Genomic DNA, 22685 nt, shown 5'->3' with positions numbered 1-22685 from the left:
TAAAAGAAATTAAGTTAATATCATACAACAAGTAAATGGTAAAAACAACTTAAAATTATGCTTTTAACCATCATGCTATATTGTCAAAGATCATAAATATGTGTGTGTGCATGCACATGTGTATGCATGTATACGAATATGTATATGTATATAAAACTTATGCTTCACTAGAAAAAACTTGGAAAGGGTAATAACTAAAACAAAGAATGTGAACTTCAAAGGAAAAGTGGGTAGCTATTCAAGAGTAGCAATATTAGCCTTGCTAAATAGAGATAAGCAGAAGATGCAATAGAAGATTGTGTAGCATGAAACTCCATTTATTAAATCTACTGATTTACAGCTCAGTCTATGCTTATTTGCAGAATATGACTGTTACTATCAGGCTCCAAATCCAGCTTACTTGAATCTTCATTCAGTCTCAGGAACCAATCTCTCTTTCCTCCTAGGATCATATTTTCCAGCCACCTGCTAAACATAGCGTCAATTTGCTTGATGTGATCATATTTTGTAGCACAATATATTTAGTCACTACTTTCAGAAAAATATCATATTACCATATAAACATTTTAGCCTAGAAAAATATTTTACACAGTACAGTGTTCCTTCCATGATACAAAGTCAATTAATGATAAAATATGATTACATTTATAGAAATTTGCTTTGCAACTCACTTTGCAATAGTTACTATTTAAAAGAAATACATGAGATGCTGAAATTTTCTAATTATACATAATATGTAATATAAATATACATTTTACATAATGTAAATGCTCATATATGTAAGAAACAAGAAATATGGAGAATACTTATGACAAAATTTGACTAAAAGTCATAAAGATAAATTTAAGATAAATTTATTTAAAAATCTTTCCTTCAACAAATTATAGGTTTGATACAATTTTTCTTACATTTTCTGGCAAAGTAGTAGGAAAGTGCTGATAGAACGGAAGAAATTTTAAATTTTTCATGTTATTTTGATAAAATAGAGTCAAGAATATACAGATACATTTTAAACAAGAAGAGCTGTGCCCTATTAGTCATCAAAATGTATAAAGTGAGGAAACGGCAGGACCTAGAGTGAACCCCTAGTGTTTCAGTAACATTAACAATGTTCCTTCGGCAGTATGCTAACTTTTGCTTTTGACTCAATAGGCAATGAGTGATTCACAAGTTTATGCTTTATTGTAAGAAATTTACACACGCATAATCAAACAAACATTCACAATACAATTATTAAAGGCAATAGGGTGTAATGAACCACAGCAGAGGCTCAGGAGACCAATCCACTTAGAGAGGAACTCAAGCAAGTATGGAAGTCTCACCCGGGTGCTGATCAGTGATAGGTGAAGCTGCTCTTCTATGGGCAGTCCTTCAGAGATACAGCTCCCAAAGTCAGGAGAAAGCTTTCAGATTTCTCACAGGTCAAGATTCCAAAATCTCCTAGGAAATTGCCTGTCCCTTGTTCTTTTATGATTTTCCACAGGTGTGGTCACTGTCTCACTGTTGTTACCTCAGCCACTGGGTCTCAAGTGGCACTGAGCCACAGCAGGTGTTATCTCATCACCTTAGTCTGTTATACATATGCTTATCATGGGGAGTAGGCACACCACATGGCCATAGCAGAAGCAAGAGAGAAGTGGCAGAGATGCTGCACACTTTTCAATGACCAGATCTTGCAAGAAGTCACTCACTATCTTGAGGATAGCACCAAGGAGGTAATGTTAAACCATTCATGAGAAATCCGCCCTCAGGATCAAATCACCTTCAACCAGGCCCCACTTCTGACAGTGGGGATGCAACTGACCATAAGATTTGGGTGGAGACACAAATCTAAACCATATCAGCCATAAAAAAGTCCTATAAGCTTTCCAAGAGTAGCTTTTCTTAAGAGAAAAAAGGGAGGGAGGGAAATATGATATATCCTGATATATAAGTACATACAGTTATGTGTTTGTTTAATCTAGATATAAAGATTTTGATCTGGACTCTTCAACCAGGATATTAAAAGTTCAGGCTCACTGTCCTAGATACTGCTGTATCTAGAAAATAATGTACATATAGTAATTGTACATCACTGACAGTGCAGTGACAGCACAATGTCTTTTTATCTGTAAAATGTCAGTCTGTATAAAAACAACATTCATTTGCCAATACTTTAGCATTTATCTTCCTTAATGTAAAATCAATATTTCAAAGTAAACTAATTGCACTAGGCATTAACTAATAAAAGCATCTTGTCTTTTCAAGTGACTTAGAAATAAAAGGATGTTCAAGAACAAGTCAGCTATGAGTAAATGTTAATTGGACTGGTAGTAATTTATGAAATTTTTACATGAAATAAGTGATTGAATTGACACAATTATAATATTCTGCCCCAACATTTGCAATAGCATTCTTATGTTCAGCTATTGTAACTGGTGAATGGAGAATACTAGAGGCTTATCTAGCTTCTAATGTTCAGGGAAACAAGGATCCACCTGCTTCCTTAAGAAAAGAGAGGACAGCATAGGCACTATAGTTGACGGAACTGTTAATGGAACTAGTGGAACACCAGGGATTCTATCTATGTCCTGCTGCTCACTACACAGAATGTCAATCACTGAGTTAGTGAGTATTGCCAGGGATAAAGGCTTTAATGTGGTGCCGCAGTCATGCCAATGAGAGGTAAAATCTCAAATCTATCTCCTTGACCAACTAAATCAATGGGTTTTATATAGTAGGGAAGGTGGCAAAACAGGAATTATGAAGGGGTAAGGAAACAATCATGATGGATAAGAGGTTGGGTTTCTCATTGTCTGGACACGGTGATCTGGTCAATTTCAGTACCGTGCCTGAGGGTTGATTCCCTAAGGAAGTCACCGAAATGAGACAAATTTGAGTTTCAAGTTTCAAGACAGAGGGCCAATTTCTATATTTATTCAAAAATCTGTAAATATTATTTATATGGGACTACTGGAGTGGTTTCAGAAGTCTCTTGATTCAAGTGGAACAAGCTCAAATTAAAAAAAAAAGACTTTTTATTGTCTTGTTTCTGTTTTCTTTATTTCTTAAAAAAAAAGGGATACATGTGCAGAATGTGCCTGTTTGTTGCATAGGTATACGTGTGCCATTGTGGTTTGCTGTACCTATTGACCCATTCTCTAGGTTATCTCCCTTCAGCCCCTACCCCTCAACAGGCCCTGGTATGTGTTGTTCCGGTCTCTGTGTTCATGTGTTCTCAATGTTCAACTCCCACTTATGAGTGAGAACATGCAGTGTTTGGTTTTCTGTTCCTGTGTTAGTTTCCTGAAGATGATGGCTTCCAGCTTCATCCATGTCCCGGCAAAGGATACCATCTCATTCCTTTTTACGGCTGCATAGCATTTCATGTTGTATATGTGCCACATTTTTTAAATCTAATCTATCATTGATGGGCATTCAGGTTGGTTCCATGTCTATGCTATTGTAAACAGTGCTGCAATAGACATACGTGTGCCTGTGTGTTTATAGTAGAATAAGTTTCATTCCTTTGGGTATATATCCGGTAATGGGATTGCTGGGTCAAATGGTATTTCTGGTTCTAGATCCTTGAGGAATCACTATACTGTCTTCCACAATGGTTGAAGTAATTTATGTTCCCACCAACAGGGTAAAAGTGTTCCTATTTCCCCACAGCTTCTCCAGCATCTATTGTTTCTTGACTTTTTAATAATCACCATTCTGACTGGCATGAGATGATATCTAATTGTGGTTTTGCATTTCTCTGATGATCAGCGATGTTGAGCTTTTTTTTTGTATGTTTGCTGGCTGCATAAATGTCTTATTTAGAGAAGTGTCTGTTCATATCCTTTGCCCACTTTTTGATGGGGTTGTTTGTTTTATTCTGATAAGTATGTTTAAGTTCCTTGTAAATTCTGGATATTAGACCATTGTCAGACGAGTAGATTGCAAAAATTTTCTCCCATTCTGTAGGTGGCCTGTTCATTCTGATGCTAGTTTCTTTTGTTGTGCAGAAGCTCTTTAGTTTAATTAGATAACATTTGTCAATTTTGGCTTTTGTTGCAATTGCTTTTGGCATTTTTGGCATGAAGTCTTTGCCCATGCCTACATCCTGAATGGTACTACATAGGTTTTCTTCTAGAGTTTTTATGGTTTGGGGTTTCACATTTAAATATTTAATCCACTTTGTGTTAATTTTTATATATGGTATAAGGAAGGGGTCCAGTTTGTTTTCTGCATATGGCTAGCCAGTTTTCCCAGCACCACGTACTGAATAGGAGATCCTATCCCCATTGCTTGTTTTTGTCAAGTTTGTCAGAGATCAGATTGTTGTAGATATGTGGTGTTATTTCTGAGGTCTCTGTTCTGCTCTACTGGTTTATGTATCTAATTTGGTACCAGTACCATGCTATTTTTGATACTGTAGCTTTGTAGTATAGTTGGAAGTCATGCAGCATGATACCTCCAGCTTTGTTCTTTTTGCATAGGATTGTGTTAGATATACGGGGTCTTCTTTGATTCCATATAAAATGTAAAACAGTTATTCTTATTCTGTGAAGAATGTCAATGGTGGTTTGATGGGAATAGCATGGAATCTATAAACTACTTTGGGTAGTATGGCCATTATTTGCGATACTGATTCTTCCTATGCATGAGGATGGAATATTTTTTCATTTGTTTGTGTCCTCTCTTATTTCCTTGAGCAGTGGTTTGTAGTTCTACTTGAAGAGGTCCTTTGCCTCCCTTGTTAGCTGTCTTCCTAGGCACTTTATTCTCTGTAGCGATTAAGAATGGAAGTTCATTCATTATTTGCCCCTGCTTGCCCATTGTTGATGTAAAGGAATGCTTGTGATTTTTGCACATTGATTTTGTATCCTGAGGTTTTGCTGAAGTTGCTTATCAGTTCAAGAAGTTTTTGGGCTGAGATGATGGGGTTTTCTAAATATATAATCATGTCGTCTGCAAACACAGACACTTGATTTCCTCTCTTCCTATTTAAATACCTTTACTTCTTTGTCTTGCCTGATTGCCCTAGCCAGAACTTTTAATTCTATGTTGATTAGGAGTGGTGAGAGATGACATGCTTGTCTTGAACCAGTTTTCAAAAGGAATGCTTCCAGCTTTTGACCATTCAATATAATATTGGATGTGGGTTTGTCATAAATAGCTCTTATAATTTTCAGATATGTTCCATCAATACCAAGTTTATTGAGTCATTTTAACTTGAAAGTATGTTGAATTTTATCACAGGCCTTTTCTGCATCTATTGAGATAATCATGTGTTTTTAAAATTTGGTTCTGTTTATGTAATGGATTAAGATTATTGATTTGCATATGTTGAACCAGTCTTGCATCCCAGGGATGAAGTAGACTTGATCATGGTGGATAAGCTTTTTGATGTGCTGCTGGCTTTGGTTTGCTAGTATTTTATTGAGGATTTTCACATTGATGTTCACCAGTAATATTAACCTGAAGTTTTCTTGTTGTGTCTTCCCAGTTTTGGTATCAAGATGATGCTGTCTTCATAAATGAGTTAGGGAGGAGCTCCTCCTTTTCAATTGTTTGGAATAGTTTCAGAAGAAATGTTACCAGCTCATCTTTGTATTTCTGGTAGAATTCAGCTATGAATCTGTCTGATCCTAGGCTTTTTTTTTTTTTGGTTGGTAGGCTATTAATTACAGCCTCAATTTCAGAGTTCATTGTTAGTCTATTCAGGGATTCAATTTCTTACTGGGTTAGTCTTTGTAGGGTGTATGCATCCAGGAATTTCTTCATTTCTTCTAGATTTTCTACTTCATTTGTGTAGAGGGGTTTATAGTATTCTCTGATGATAGTTTGTATTTCTGTGGGATCAGTGGTGATATTCCCTTTATCATTTTTATAGAGTCTATTTGATTCTTCTCTCTCTTCTTCTTTATTAGTCTAGCTAGCAACCTATTTATTTTGTTAATTTATTCAAAATCTATCTCTTGGATTCATTGATTTTTTGGAGGGTTTTTTGTATCTCTATCTCCTTCAGTTCTTCTCAGGTTTTAGCTTTTCTTGTCTTCTGCTAGCTTTTGTATTAGTTTGCTCTTGTCTCTCCATACCTTTTAATTATGAGGTTAGGGTGTCAATTTGAGATCTTTTGAGCTTTTTGATGTAGGCATTTAGTGCTACAAATGTTCCTCTTAACACTGCTTTAGGTGTGTCCCAGAGACTCTGGTACGCTGTCTCTTTGTTCTCATTTATTTCAAAGAACTTCTTGATTTCTGCCTTAATTTCATTATTTGCCCAGGAGTTATTCAAGAGCAGGTTGTTTAACTTCCACGAAATTGTGTGGTTTTGACTGAGTTTCTTAATCCTGACTTCTAATTTGATTGCATTGTGGTCTGAGAGACTGTTTGCTATGATTTCAGTTTATTTGCATTTGTGGAGAAGTGTTTTACTTTCAATTATCTGGTCAATTTTGGAATAAGTGTCATGTGGTGCTGAGAATAATATATATTCTGTTGATTTGGAGTAGAGAGTTCTGTAGACATCTACTAGGTCCACTTGTTCCAAAGCTGAGTTCAAGTCCTGAATATCCTTGTTAATTTTCTGTGTCATTGATCTGTTTAATATTGACAGTGGGGTGTTGAAGTCTCCCACTATTATTGTGTGGGAGTCTAAGGCTCTTTGTAGGTCTCTAAAAACTTGTTGGATGAATCTGGGTGCTCCCATATTGGGTGCATAAATATTTAGAATAGTCAGCTCTTCTTGTTTAATTGTTCCCTTTACCATTATTTAATGCCCTTTTTTGGTCTTTTTTTTTTTATCTTTGTTGATTTAAAGTTGGTTTTGTCAGAGACTAGGATTGCAACCCCTGCTTTCTATTATTATTCTTTTGCTTACCATTTTCTTGGAAATTTTCCTCCATCTGTTTATTTTGAGCCTGTGTTTGTGTTTGCATGTAAGATGGGTCTCCTGAATACAGCACATCAATGATTCTTGTCTCTTTATCAAATTTGCCAGTCTGTGTCTTTTAATTGGGGTATTCTGCCCATTTACACTTAAGGTTAGTATCGTTATATTTGAATTTCATACTGTCATCATGATGCTAGTTGGTTATTTTGCACACTAGTTGATACAGTTTCTTTGAAGTGACATTGGTCTTCATTTTTTGGTGTGTTTTTGCAGTGGCTGGTATTGGTTTTCTCTTTCCATATTTATTGCTTCTTTCAGGAGTTCTTGAGGGCAGGCATGGTGGCAATGAAATTCCTCAGCATTTGCTTGTCTGGAAAGGATTTTATTTCTCCTTTGATTATGAAGCTTAGTGTAGCTAGATATGAAATTCTAGATTGAAAATATTGTTTTTAAGAATGTTGAATATTGGCCCCCAATCTTTTCTGGCTTGTAGAGTTTCTGCTGAGAGGTCTGCTGTTAGTTTGATGGACTTCCCTTTGTATGTGACACGGCCTTTCTCTCTGGCTGTCCTGAACAGCTTTTCCCTCATTTCAACCTTGGAGAATCTGATCATTATGTGTCTTGGGGTTGATCTTCTCATGGAGTATCTTAATGATGTTCTCTATATTTCCTGAATTTTCATGTTGGCCTGTCTTGCTAGGTTGAGGACATTCTCCGGAGTAATATCCTGAAAGGTGTTTTCCAGCTTGTTTCCATTCTCCCTGTCTCTCTCTGGTACTCCAATCAATAGTAGGTTCAGTCTTTTTATGAAGTCCTGTATTTCGTGGAGATTTGTTCATTCCTTTTCATTCTTTTTCTCTATTTTTGTCTGCAAGTCTTATTTCAGTAAGGTCTTCAGATTCTGATATCCTTACTTCCACTCCGTCAATTCAGCTGTTGAGACTTGTGTATGCTCCACGAAGTTCTCAAGCTGTGATTTTCATCTCCATCAGGTCGTTTATATTCCTCTCAAAACTAATTATTCCAGTTAAAAATTCCTCTAACATTTTATCAAGTTTCTTAGCTTCTTGGCATTGGGTTAGAACATGCTTTTTTAGCTCAGTGTAGTTTTTTATTACCCATCTTCTGAAGCCTACTTCTGTCGATTGGTCCATCTGATCCTCCATCCAGTTCTGCACCCCTAATGGAGAGACATTGCTATCATTTGGAGGAGAAGAGGCACTCTGGCCTTTTGGGTTTTCAGTATATTTTTGTTGATTCTTTCTCATCTTCATTAGTTTGTCTGGTTTCAGTCTTTGAGGTTGCCAACACTTGGATAGGGTTTTCATGGGGGCCTTTTTGTTGTTGTTGTTGTTGATGATGATAACGCTGTTGTTGCTTTCTGCTTGGTTTTCTTTCAGGAGTCAAGTCCCTCTTCTGTAGGGCTTCTGCAGTTTGCTGGGGGTTCACTTTAGGCCCTATTCATCTGATTCGCTCCAGTGCCTGGAGATGTCACTCAAGGAGGGCTGAAGAGCAGCAAAGATGGGTGCCTACTCCTTCTTCTGGGACCTCTGAGCTTGAGGGCCACCAAACTGATGCCAGTAGGATTGCTCCTTTATAGGCTATCTGACAACTCCTGTAGGATGGTCTCACCCAGTTGGGTGGCATGGGGAGCAGAACCCGTTTAATGAAACCCTTTGTCCCTCAGTGGAGAGGGTGTGTTTCACTGGGGGCAAATCCACTTGTCTGGAGTGCCCAGATTTCTCAGAACGACCAGGAAGAGAGGCTAAATCTGCCGATCCATAGAGACTGTTGTCACCCCTTCCCCAGGATCTCAGGCCCAGGGAGATCCGAATTCTGTCCCTGAGCTTCTGACTGGAGTTATTGGAGATCCTGCAGGGAAGCCCCACCCACTAAGGAAGGGCAGGGTTAGACCTGAAGAGGCACTCTGGCTGCAGACTGCCACAGCTGGTGTGTTGGGCTGTGGGGACAAGCCTTGGGACCAAGCCGTCCAGCAGCAGAAAAGCACACCCTGAAGCTATAGAAATGTGTGCTGCCCTTTCCTCACCCAGGAATCTTAGCATGTTAAGCAGTTCAAACTCCCAGTGCTGGCTGCTGCCCCTCCCCCAAGGAGCTCAAAAGGCTGAGGCAGCAGGCAACCACAGCCAGTGCCGGTTGCCCCTCTCCCTGGGGAGTTGGCTAGGGGAAAGGGGCTCTCCTCTGTATGACTCTCAGTTGGGCTGCCATACCACACTGCTCTTCCTTCTCTCCGTGGGTCATGTCAGACTCTAGTCAATTTTAATGAGAGACCCTGAACACCTTGTTTGCTGGTGAAGGATTCACATGCTTTCTACGTTTTTATTCTACGGGAGCTTCTGAATGGTGCTGCTTCTAGTCAGCCATCTTGGCGCCACCCCCAAGCTTGTTCCTTTATGAAGACCTCCTCACAAACCCTCAACTCCACTACCCATCTATGTATTTGGATTCATGGACAGATGCAGGGAAATTTTCAGATCTGAAAATCTTCCAAATAGAATAATCTCCACTGAAGTCTGGACAGACTTCAGACTTTATGCACAATTTAAACAAATACTCAAACAACAATATGGAATTTTCTGATTTCTTTGATTAAAAAAAGAAAATATCTTTCTCCCTTGCATGTAGGAAATTACCTATATCAGCTTCTTATTGCTGCTATAACAAATTATCACAAATTTAGTGGCTTAAAAATGTGAATGTGTTGTTTTCTAGTTCTTGTGGTCAGAAGTTCAAAGCAAGTCTCAGCAGGCTAAGATGTCATCAGGGCCGCATTCCTTTCTGGCAACTCTAGTGGAGAATCAATTTCCTGGTCTTTTCTGGCCTCTGGAGTCTGCCTATATACCTTGGTTCAAACCCCTACTATCTTAGGTCTTCAAGGTCAGCAATGTTGCATCCTCTAACTCTTCTCCCATAGTCACATACCCTCTGACCAGAACCAGGAAAGGCTCTCCATTTTTAAATGCTAATGTGATTAGATTGTGGCCACCTGGATAATCCAGGATTATCTCTCATCTTAATTTCCTTAATCTTAAATGCTTCTGCAGCGTCCCTTCTGCCATGTAAGAGAACATATTCATAGGTTCCAGGGATTAGGGTGTGGAAATTTTATTTATTTATTTAAATGGGGAAACATTGTTCTATCAAAACATTTTTTCTTTTTTTTAAAAGACTATATTTCTTGAAAATCGTTTTTGCTGCTTATAAATCAGAAACATTCAGGGAACTTCTGCATACTTCACAGACTTTCTTTCACTCTAAAATGTGCACATGGCAAAGGAATAAAGAGTACTTCAAAACATGACCCTGAGAAACCCAATTATCTGCCATCACTGTTGATGGAGAAGATAAAAATTATTTTGATACCATTCTAATCTCAAGCAAGTGTTTCTCAAGGACAGAAATTACGTATAGAACCATAGATGAATGTGACTCTGGGAAATGTAGTTTCAAAACCTCAAACCCGTGTTAAAAAATAAAAAGAGAGAGAAACAATAGAAAAATAGAGAGATCAATACTCACTACTGTAAGAAAGCACATCCCTAGCAATTGAAATAAATTTAAATCATGAATATGAAATATAAGTCAAGCCTCAAACTGTAAATTTAATAAATGATATTTATTTCAGTTATGTTTGCAATATAAAATGTTTCAGGTGTTAACTGGTTAATGTGCTGCAAATTTTTAAAATATCTGTATATATATATAGATAGAGTGTATGTGCATATATATATATATATATATATATTGTGTGTGTGTGTGATTATCAATTTCTTTTAAATAACCCCTATTTGTGAAGTTTTATTTTTGAGAACTATACTTCCTTGAGGAATTGTGGCATAAACAACGCTATGAGTTTACCAAACCATTTCATTTCCTACACATAGAACTAAGCTGTAGTTTTGAATCACATTGTATCTTAGTGGGCTTATGTCTTTAATTCTCAAGATTAGAAGGTAAACAAGATGTATTATTTCTTGTCTGAATTATGTTTAGTTAATGAAAGTGATATTTGCATATTGTTTTTACCTTTCATGACAAGTTACAGACCCATTTGTTCATATAGGACAGTTTCAAAAGGGAGGAGGGCTGATTAATCTGAATTTGACTTTAAATGAAAGAACAATAAAAGTTTTTATTGTTAAACCACTACTCGTTGAGAAATTTACCTGATACCACAATGTAGTTTATTCTTTTCTGACTATTGTAGAAATATTTTCAGATTTTTAAGCAATAAATAGTACAATAATATGTTGATTGGTAACAAAATGTATCTAACATTTGTCATTTCACATACTTTCTACATTTTTCTCTTTACTTTCTATTTTTTGCATGACTGCGCTAAGCACCAATTACCATATTAGAAACTGACCTCTCAGAAATTACACATTTTTGTAATTACCTAATATAACATTGCCCTGGTGCTGTGGCATTATGTATTTTACAAAAGCACATGATTAGCTAAGACATTTGTCATGGGAACCTTACATAATTTCAAAAGAAATGATTTACTAATTCCTTCAGTATGAATGTTACAGTGGCAAGATCACAATCCTCATTTTATAGATAGTTTTACGGAAGCACACAGAGATTAAAAATTTAGTCTAACGATGATTGAAGAGGATGTAAGTCCCTGTTTCTGATCCTCACACGCTTTCTATTTGTCAACTTGTATATGTTCTTTCTCTGGTATACATTTGACATCTTGGAAATGAGAGAAAAATCATCTCCCGTGGGAGCAAAATGACATTGATAAACGTGGCAGAGATTTGACTGCCATTTCTGCAATTTGAAAGACTTTTCCTTTCTGACACAGAAAAGGAAGTAGTTACAAGTGGAAAAAAAAAAAACTTAAAAGAATATTTCTTCAAAGTGAAATAATGTTTTATTTTAAAAATTAGAAGAATCATAAGAAACACAGGGTCATCAAAATTACTAAGGAGAAAAGAGAATTTTCTTTTTTCTCTCTCTTTTTTAAAAAGTAAACAAATGTGAATTGTCTCTAAAGGTATAATTAACTGAGATGGAAAAAGTAACACTGAACCAAATGAAAAGTAGGTCAGCTCATTTGAGGTTCTTGGCTGCACAAGCTTTGACAGCTGGCTGAATATTTCTATATATATGGAAGATACACGGGTTCTAGTGATTTATTGGTCTTTCTTTCCCTTATGCATGTTATATAAAAATATAGAAAAGAAAACCTATAGTTTTTCCTTCTTGCTCAGGAAAAACCTACATTGGGGACTTGAGTGTAATTATGAAATGGAGTTAGCTATACCCAACTGCACAAAACACATTGCTAATTATATTCAAACACAGAGGAACTATGATTGAAGAAATAAAGTTTTGGTACTTTCTGGCCCTACAGATACTTTATGTAAATTTTACTTTATATTCATGTATCAATTACTTCTTATACTTTAAAAATTAAATATATATTTTCTCCTCACTACACACCCATAAAGGAACAAGTAAATATTTACACACTTTCATTCAAAAAATTCTTTTAAAATTTTGCAAGCAATGAAATTCTAGGAAAGTCAAAGTGCCCCTCTTTCAGACACTAGCAAACCTTACCACACTTGATTGATGAGACTCACCTGTCCCATTTCAAGGACACACAGAACAATTCATCACACATGCCTCTTTAAGTAGCCCATTGTGCACACTGTCTGTTGGGGAAAGTGTGTCTAATTGTATCCTCCATTCTGGCAAACCCAATCCTGTACCCAAAATATATTGGAAATCTTTTTGTCTTTGAAGCTTGGCTAATAAATTTTGAGTATTTTTCACTATGTCTGCTATTCTATTCTCAAGTCCTCCTTCCTCCAAGAACCTTTCCAATCCACTTCTATTTAGAAGGGTTTCTCTTCTTTTTCTTACTTCACATCTCTCTTTGCAGAGCCAGTTTCATATGAAACTACTACTTCTACACAATATCATTTCTACCTCAAACCTCTGAAAACGGGCTTCTATTCCTACAACCCCAAAAATGACATCAATACACTTATTTGCTAAGTCCAAAAAAAAATGTGGCCCATATATTACTTAAACTTACCTAGAGGTGAGACTATTATACTGTTTGTCATTCATTACTCTTTCTCCTTACATGATTTCCAATAAATTACATTTTGAGTCATCCTTCTTTACCTTTGTTCAGAGTTCTTATTCCCCAGCCAATTTATCCAGAAAAGATGCAAATCATGATTTTTTTTTCACATTTGTTTTATGTGAAAACTATAGGCTGGTGACTATTAAATGTATATATTTAAATATATATATTTTATATATATACAATATATATAAACTTAGTCCTTAACCATCATTATCTCATATACATATCAAACTCAACATGTTAATACTTGAATTTACATTTTAAAAGGGCCTATAAGAGAAAAATATTTGTTAAATAAAACTAAAATTTTTCATAGTGAAGTGGTTAAGTGTTGAACTTCCCAATCAGTCACACCAGAATTAAATTCTAGCTTTGCCACTAATGAGTATAATTTCATAATACCTGCTTCATACTGTTGTCATTTTATGAAAACTAAAGAAGAAATTTACTTATCATACCAGACAACATATAGAAAATGTTTAAATATGTTATTGTTGTTAACATAATTTTTAAACAAATTATATCCTGTTTAATTTTCCCTCTAAATGTCTTTGAAATCTATCCCATTTTGTCATTCTCACTAACACTGGTTTAATCTAAGCCCTTATAATTTATTGCTAGTATTGCTGAAATAGACCTCTAATAGGTTCCTAACCTTTCCAATTCAGTTCTTCAAATACCATTAAAATAGCCTTCTGAAAAAGCAAAATTAGTCATAATACTTCTGTATCTAAAATAATTTGTGATTCTGCATATATTTACTAAGTACTTTTAAATTTCTGAGTAAAGCGGTCAGTATTTTTTCCTTCTTCTCCAGGCTTACCTCTCATCATTATACCTCTTGCATTCTATGCTACAGCCATATTCAGTCACTTTTAGTATTCCTGATGGATCATTCTCACTGTCACGTTTAGACCATTTTACATAAAGCACTTCTATCCTGCCTCAAGGTTATCTTGGTTTGCATAGCACATTATTATCTTATTTCAAAATTCAGACAAGGCCACCACTCAAGCTTTTCTTGATCCTCAGACTAAATTTCTTGTTCCCTTTTCTGTACTTCAGTAGTATTCTGAGCATTTCTCTATTGGAGTGCATAACAATCTGATGCATTAGCAAGGGATGACAGAGCATACAAGTGATATAGAATCCAAGAGTCATCAATTTTAATCGAAGGTCTTTGAGGGTAAGAATTATATTTTAGACTTTCTTATGTTCTTTGTGGGATAGAAGTCAATAATAATTTATTAATCTTTATGCATTGCTGTTTTTAAGTCATTCTTTCTTTTTTCATGAAAAACAAGGTCTAGCAGGTAGCAACAGTGAAATGACCTGCAATGATATCATGCTTAGGAGGTGGACTTGCTGAGGGATGGGAGAGTCCTGTTCCTCCCAAGAATACTGTAGCATTGCCTTCCCGTGTTTGTCTTACTATCACTGATTCTCCTAATCACAAATAGTACCACATGAACAGGATCAACCAAAAATTGTAGAATAGTTGCTTATCTTGGTAAACTAAAGACTCAGATCAATAAGAATGTTCACAAATTTAAATACACATCAATTTTGTCAGATTCTTCAAAAATCTATTTTGATATTCTATCTAATTGACACAAGCCAGTTTTTAATTCTGACTCTAGCAAGACTTAAGTAGTATTAAAGAAAATAACCAAAATATTCAAAAAAGTTGCAATAAAGTTTACAAGTAGGTTTACTCTTATTAAATTCCTCATCAGAGATCCCCTAAGCCTTGTGTCTACATTCTGGGAAACAAACAAACAAAAAAACCAGTTGAAGTATAGCAAATAAGGAAAGAATCGGGGCAGTTTTTAGCAGTAGCATCACACAGAATCTTTCTGAATAAGCAAGAAATTGCCCAAAAACTAATTAAAAATTTCAAATGACCTTTGTTCTTTAAAGGAATTACCCAAAAGTCAATTGTCCTTAGTATTGTCCAGAGGTCCCAGATATTACATTCATATTGCTCAAAATATGACACTTTTCACGCCCTCACTACAGAAGATAAAATTATTTTGAAGGACATTTTAAGAAAATATGTCCTTGTATGTATTTAAACTTCCAAAAGTTTTAAGATGTAAAGTGACCATGAACATTGTATTGTCCACTACAGATATTCAAGACATTCTTTAACTCAGTTGTCAGCAAGCTATGACCCAGAGAACAAATATGGTTCATCACTTGTTTTTATAAATAAATTCTATTAGATTACATACATGCCCATTTATTTGCATTGTCTGTGGTTGCTTTTGCACTATGATGGAAAAGATGAGTGGTTGCTACAGAGATCATAGGACCCCCTAAGCCTGAGAAACATTTCAGTGGCAGTACTATCTGGCATGTGCAAGAAAAACAAATGTGCTGAGCCCTACTGAAACTCTTCTAATAATTTACATCTGATCAAATTATAAAAAAGTCTTCCCAAACCACATCTCTCAGCTACTATTGATGTACAAACATTTTTATATGGACACACACACATACATTAAATATATATTATATATATATGTATATACACACATATATACAACCATGTATATAATATTTTTAAATATAGATACATCTAACAATTTTTACCATGAAATAACAAATCTTCATGTTTCTTTGTACAACACTGAGAGAAGCCAAGTGAGATATTCAGTAACTGATACCCTTTTGGATAGGTGACTTGACAGGGCTGTCTTAGCTTATAAAATTAAGAAGCTAATATTTGTTTGGTCAGTGCAAGAAAAGCATTAGATAATTTACCCCATTGATTTTTTAAATAGATATGGAATAAGTTAATTTAGGAGGCTAGGAAAAAGCAAAATGAGATAGGGGACAATACTGAACCAAGATGGAGTAACAGATCCTGAACCTGAAGAATGACAGTAGACTTTAGTCTGCAAAAACTTTAAAATAATAGATAAAATATAAGCAGTAATAGACATCAATAAGCTATATATCAGACAGAAAAGCACTATGATCCTTGAGAGGTAAACTACAAAGGTAAGGTCAACAATTTTTGCAGCTTGCTGCCTGAATGGAGTCTTGTGATTATTGCACAGGATGAACAAATCCAGGCTGAGCTTAGAAGTCTTCGTGAGTGCTGGAAAGGGGCTGAGTTTTTGTGTCAGGTAAAGCAGCTAAAGACATACAGCACAGGACAGAAGGGGAGAGCTACATAGGAGAGAACTCTAGAGAACTTTACAGGTTCTTCTTTGAGTATTCAGCTGAATACTGATCAGCTCATATATGTGAGGCAACTACCCAAGTTTGGGGAAAAGAAAACCCCAAGAGGATTAGAGAGGAAACTCTTGGAGCTCACCAAAGGCACCACTAATGGATATTCTCGCTAGCCAAAGTAGAACCTTTATAATTCATTAACATTGTGTAAAATATTCAGAAGGGTTTAGCTTGGTAGTAGAGAAAAATTAGACCTAGACCAAAGGCTGCTCTGATCCCACCTAAAAATGCTTACAAGCAAGACTCTAAGACATTAGAATATTTTCAAATAACTCAAAGATGTTCCTGAGCAAAGCTCAAAAATGTTTACATAAATACAACACCCAAACTCCAAGAAAGAGAAATTCAAAATGCCTGATGACTAAAAAATATTTCAAGGCATTATAAAAGCTGAAATATCAATTCATAAGAAGAAAACAAAAGATATGGATATTAAGCAGTTATTAAAAATACTTTTCCATGTTAAAAATTAGAGAAAAGGTGGTACATGTTAAATACAGATATAGAAAATATGTATAAAGTCCCAAATCAAACTTTTGATGATAGAATTTATAATGTCTGTGATGAAAAGTACTCTAGATGGAATTAACACTGATTAGATATTGCAGAAGAAAATATTAATAAAGACATTGGAAGAGAAACTATCTAAAATGAAACACAGGAAGAAAAAGACTTAGAAACAAGAGCGTCAGAAGTGGAGGAGGTGCACAAATTATTTAAATAAACAACAATAAAGAATTCCCAAATTTTATAAAAAGTACAAATCTATAGACCTCAAAAGCACAATAAATTGCAAGCAGAAGATAAATGAGGAAAACAAAATGAAGGCACATATTAATCAAATTTCTTGAAATTGGTGGTGATTTAGAGAAAATATTACAAGAATTCCAAAGAAACAAAGACACATTATATACAGAGGAGTTATATTAAGAAACACAACTGATTTCTGATTGGAAGACAGTGGAGCTATGTATTCAAGGCACTGAAAAAATATGTCAACCTAGAAATCCCTATGAAGCAAGAAGTATCATTCAAAAATACTGAGGAAAAAAATAATATTTAGACAAACAAAAGCTGAAAGTATTCATCTTTGGCCATACCAAACTAAAAGAAATGATAAAGGGAGTCTTTAAGCAGAAGAAAAATAATACCAAATAAAATAGGAGCTAAATAAAGGAACGAAGAACATCACAAATAGTAACTGTGGGGATAAATATAAAGACTTTTTCCATATTACTTATTTTTTAAAAAATATAATTAAAGGAAAAAAGACAATGTACTGCATGTTTTTTAACATAAGTAGAAGCATAATGAATGACTATAATAACTGAAATTCAGGAAATATATTGTTTTAAGATTCTTATACTGTACATATAGTGGTATGATATCATGTGAAGGTAGACTATGATAAAATATATGAGATAAGCAATCAACAAACTATAACAATAAAAACGTAGAGATACAAACTAAGAAGACAAAACAGGAAATCAAATAAAAACATAAAAATTAGGCATAAAACATAAAAATTCTTTTGTATAAACAAAAGAAGTCAGAAAAAGAAGGGAAAGAAAGCAGAATAGATGAGAGAGATGAAAAACAAAAAGAACATAGACTTGAATCCAATTATTTCAATGATGACATTAAATACAAAGAAATAAAATGCCTCATTTGAAAGGCAAATACTTTGATAATGAACGTAAATGCAAGACCAATTCCATACTCTTTAACAGAAACCCACATTAAATATAAAATCACAAGTAGATTTAAAATTTAAAATATAAAGGAAGGTTTGCCATGGCTAGAATGGCTATATTCATATCAGGGAAAGTAAATTTCAGCGAAAATGATATTACCAAGAATAAAAAGTATGTACATATTGATATAGGGGATAATTTATCAAGGAAGGACATATATCCAAAATTAGTGTACACATAACAGAAATTCAAAATCAAAGAAGCAAGATTGACATAATTGCAAAGAGAAATAGACAATTTTCAAAGCACATTAAGATATTTTTAAAAACTTTTCTCAATCATTAATAGAAAGGAATAAAATCAGTAAGGACATAGAAGACTTGAATGATAGGCTCAATCAACTTTATGCAATTGATATATATATATCACTCAATTCTCAAACCAATAATAGCAAAAAGTGAGTCTCAATAAATATAGAATGATTAAAATTTTACAAATTCTATTTTTCTAATTAATGAAATAAATAATAGAAAAATACCTGGAAAATGTCCAAATATAAGAAAACTAAATAATATAGTTATAAGTAATGTATGGGTCAGGGAAAAATTACAATGAAAATTAGTAATTAATTTCAAGGGAAAAACACAATATATCAAAGTTTGTGTAATGTTACTAAGACAATTGTTAGAGGAATATGTGTAAAAGTAAGCCCTATGTTAGAAAGGAACTAAGGTTTCAAACACCCTCAGTTTCTACCTTGAGAAAATAAATGAAGTAAAAACAAATGAAACAGGATGCAAGCAGAAAAAATTAAAAAGAAAAAAGATAAGTATAGAATGTGAAGAAGGAGAAAACAAACAAAAATAGGCAAATTTAATTATAACAAAAACTAATTCTTTCACAAGATAAACTAAATTGATTGTCTAGAAAAGGAGATGAGATATAAGTCATAACATCAGGAGTTAGAGAGGTATAATCACTACAGTATCTATATATTTTACAATTAGAATAATTGAATATTATGCAAATTTCATGCCAAAAAAAAGATACCCTGGATAATTTCCTTGAAAAACACAAAATAACAAAGCTCACCGAAAAAGAAATTGGTATTTCTCAATAATACTGAATACATTGACTTAAAAATCAAACAAAACACGCTTTCAAGAAAAATAACTTCAGGCCTAGGTGGCTTCACTGAAGACTTCTATCAAACATTCAAGGGAGAAACACTAATAAATTTACTTAAAATTTATCTGAATATTAAAGGTAAGTAAATCTTTCCCAACTAATTCTATGAAGTTAGCATTACTCTTATATATGAAACAGCAAAAGACATTATGACAGTAGAAAAACAAAAACGATTATACCACATTAATAGGAGCATATAAGCAAAATTAACAAAATATTACCAAACTGAATGGAACAATGCATTATGACTAAATTTTCTTTATCTTGAAAATCCAAGATTGAATTTACTTTCCATTACTATTCAATGCATTTCACCATAGTAACTGATGAACAAAAAAAGCATGCAATCAATTCGATTGATGCAAAAGGCATTTGGTGAAATTCAACATCCATTTCTGACAAGATCTGAGAACCTGGGACTAGAAAGGGAACCCTATCTACCTCATAACAGTACATTTACAAAAATAGTACAGCTAGCATCATATTTGATGGTGAACTATTGAAGGCATTCCTCCTGAAATCAAGTACAAGACAAGGATGTCTACATTCATCACTTCTCTTCAACACTGTCTTGGAGGTTGTATTCATTGCAATGGGGTAAATGAAATAAATAAAAGGAATCCAGATTATAAACTAAGAAGCAAAACTTTTATTCATAGATAACAAGATTATCTGTACAGAAAAGGATCCTAAAAAATTATACTAGAAATAGTAGAGCTTATCAAGTTTACAGAATACAAGATCTATATATAAACATCCATTATTTTTCTATATACTAAAAACAATTAGAAGTTGAAATTAGTACAATAACATTTAAAATGGCATCAAAAGTGAAATACTTAATGACAAACAACAGATAATATACAAGACTCGTGTCTTGAAAGCTACAGAATATTGTTAAGATAAATTAAATATTTATGGACCAGAAAAAATTCAATATTGTTATCATGTGGGTTCTCTCTAGATTTGTCTACAGATTCCAGCTTGGTTTTGTATAAATTGACCTGGTGATTCTTAAATTCATATGTATCTATTTGTGTGTGTGTGTGTGTGTGTGTAAGCACCTTTAATTCCAAAATTAACTTTATATAAGAACAAGGATGTGTAAGCATCTTAATTTCTAAATTAACTTTGTAAAAGAACAAGGTTGGGGAACTTACACTAGTTGACTTCATGTCATTATCATAAAGCTACCATAATCAAGATAATTTGGCTTTGGTATCAAGAGGCACCTATATCAATAGAAAGAAATGTCAAGTCCAGAAGTAGACATCCATCCATTCTCGTTAATTAATTTTTGACATGGTATAAAGAAAAGTCACTGGAGAATTTCTTCTTTCAAAAAAGGGCTGGAAAAAAATGCTATATCCATACAGAAAAAATTAATATAAACTGAAATCCATACCTTGAGCCAAATTTAAAAAGTGGAAATCAAAATACACTGCAAGCATAAATGTAAAAACAAAAGTATAAATGTTCTAGAAAAAAATAGTAGAAAATTTTTGTGACCTTGGATTAGGCAGATATTTCTTAGACAAAACATCAAACTATTATTCAAAAAAGCAATAAAATAAATAAATTTTATTTTATAAAATTTAAAGTTTTTTTCTGAGAAAGATACTGTTACAAAAAAGAAAATATTAGTGCAGACTCAGATAAAATATTTGCAAATCACATATGTGATTAGAGACTTGTGTCCAGATTGTATAAAGAACCCTCAAAACTCAACAAGAAAGTAAATAAAATAAATGAGCAGATAAAAATGAGAAAAATTTAAATCCACATTTTATCAGAGGATATGCAGCTATCAAATAATCACAGATAAAGATATTTAATACCATTAGCCATTACAGAAAGGCAAATTAGAGGCACAACGAAACATTACTAAATATCTATTGAATTGGTAAAAATAAAAATAATGACTATACTGGTTTCTGATGAGGATATAATGCAAATTAATTTCTCACATATGTCTGGTAGAAATGTAATATTGTTCAGCCATACTGCAAATGAGTTTGTATTTTCTTACAAAGAATACACTTAACATGTAGCCTACAAATAATTTGCTTGAGATTTATCTTAGAAAAATAATATGTTAAAATGGCAGAAAGAAATGCTGTGACTTAAGTGTTCCATAAGAGTTATTTTAATAGGCAAAAACTAGAAAACATATCAAATGATTAAATGATAGCACAAACAGAATAGATTATTCAACAATAAAAGTTAAAAATATATAGATATATGCAGGAAGTTGGATGGATTTTAACAGCATTATGTTAAGAAAAAAAAAAAAAAAACTATCCACAAAGGTTACATACTGTATTATTTCATTTATACAACATTCTTAAAATGACAAAATCATAGTGTTGGAGAAAATATCAGTATTTGCCAAGAGTTAGGTAGGAGGGGAGAATGTGACTATATAAAGATAACTTGAGCAAGGTTCTCTGTGGCGACAGACCAATACTGCATCCTAATTTTGGTGATGGCTAGCTGTGATGTAATTTTATAGCACTATAAGCTAATTTTTTAAAACAATTAGTGTATTTAAAAATGTGACATCTGAGTCATATATGCAGTTTTAAAAATAGTATTATGTTAATACAAATTTCCTGATTTTGATAAATATGGTTAGGCGAGTTGCTATTATTAGGAAAAGTTGGCTAAGGGGTACTGAGAACTCTCTGAACTATTTTTCAGCTTCTTGTGAGTCTAAAATTATTCCAAATTAAGAAGTTAAAAAAAATCAGTTTCCAAATCTTCATTAACTGGACTGGATATCGATACTTAATATTTGTTTCTCTGTAGTCCTCCATTTATTTATAATATAGTGCATATATTTTAAATCAGAAGCTCTATTTCTGACTTTTCATTTTTAATATTTTCAAAGCCACTCTTCCAAGTATATAAGCACAATATTTGTAATCACATAAACACACATGCATATAAAACATACTTAGCAAAAGACTTGTTTTCGCATATTGGGCTGTATATTTTCTCCCAAAGAAAGAGTTTTAGATTTCCCTGAGTTGGTACTATGTTTTTGTCATTCATGGTTAAATCTGAACATTTCTGACATTTCTACTTTATAAAAGTCTTATTGACTTAAACTCTGAGGCACATAAACATGGAATTATATAACATCTTTCTACTTGAAGACTTATTCTTTATTTACAATGATTCACAATAGTTTAGTAGATCCCCTTGCTGGAAGTATGCATCTAAGATGTCTTTTATCATAATTGATTATAGAATCAAATGCTAGATTTATATTGATTATTACCATGTAGCCATTCATGATCATTGTGACTCCTATAACATGGTGGTTTATTTTGTATGGCATTTTATGGTAACCTAGAATAATAAAAAGTGACAGCCTGTTTGGCTGATGTTTTACCTCCCAATAAAGTGAAAAATAACAGTTGTCACCACTGTAGCAAAATTGGATAATACTGCAGAACCAAGGAGTTTGGATTAGACCATGGCTACAGGTCAAAGTCAGAACTTGCTAATAGAATGGTAAATCATGTATTATGTCTAATCAAATTAATTGTAACTAAAATAGC

The sequence above is a fragment of the Mandrillus leucophaeus genome, unplaced genomic scaffold (assembly GCF_000951045.1).
Source record: "Mandrillus leucophaeus isolate KB7577 unplaced genomic scaffold, Mleu.le_1.0 Scaffold92, whole genome shotgun sequence".
Classification (NCBI taxonomy): domain Eukaryota; kingdom Metazoa; phylum Chordata; class Mammalia; order Primates; family Cercopithecidae; genus Mandrillus; species Mandrillus leucophaeus.
Note: the sequence above shows the minus strand (reverse complement) of the source record.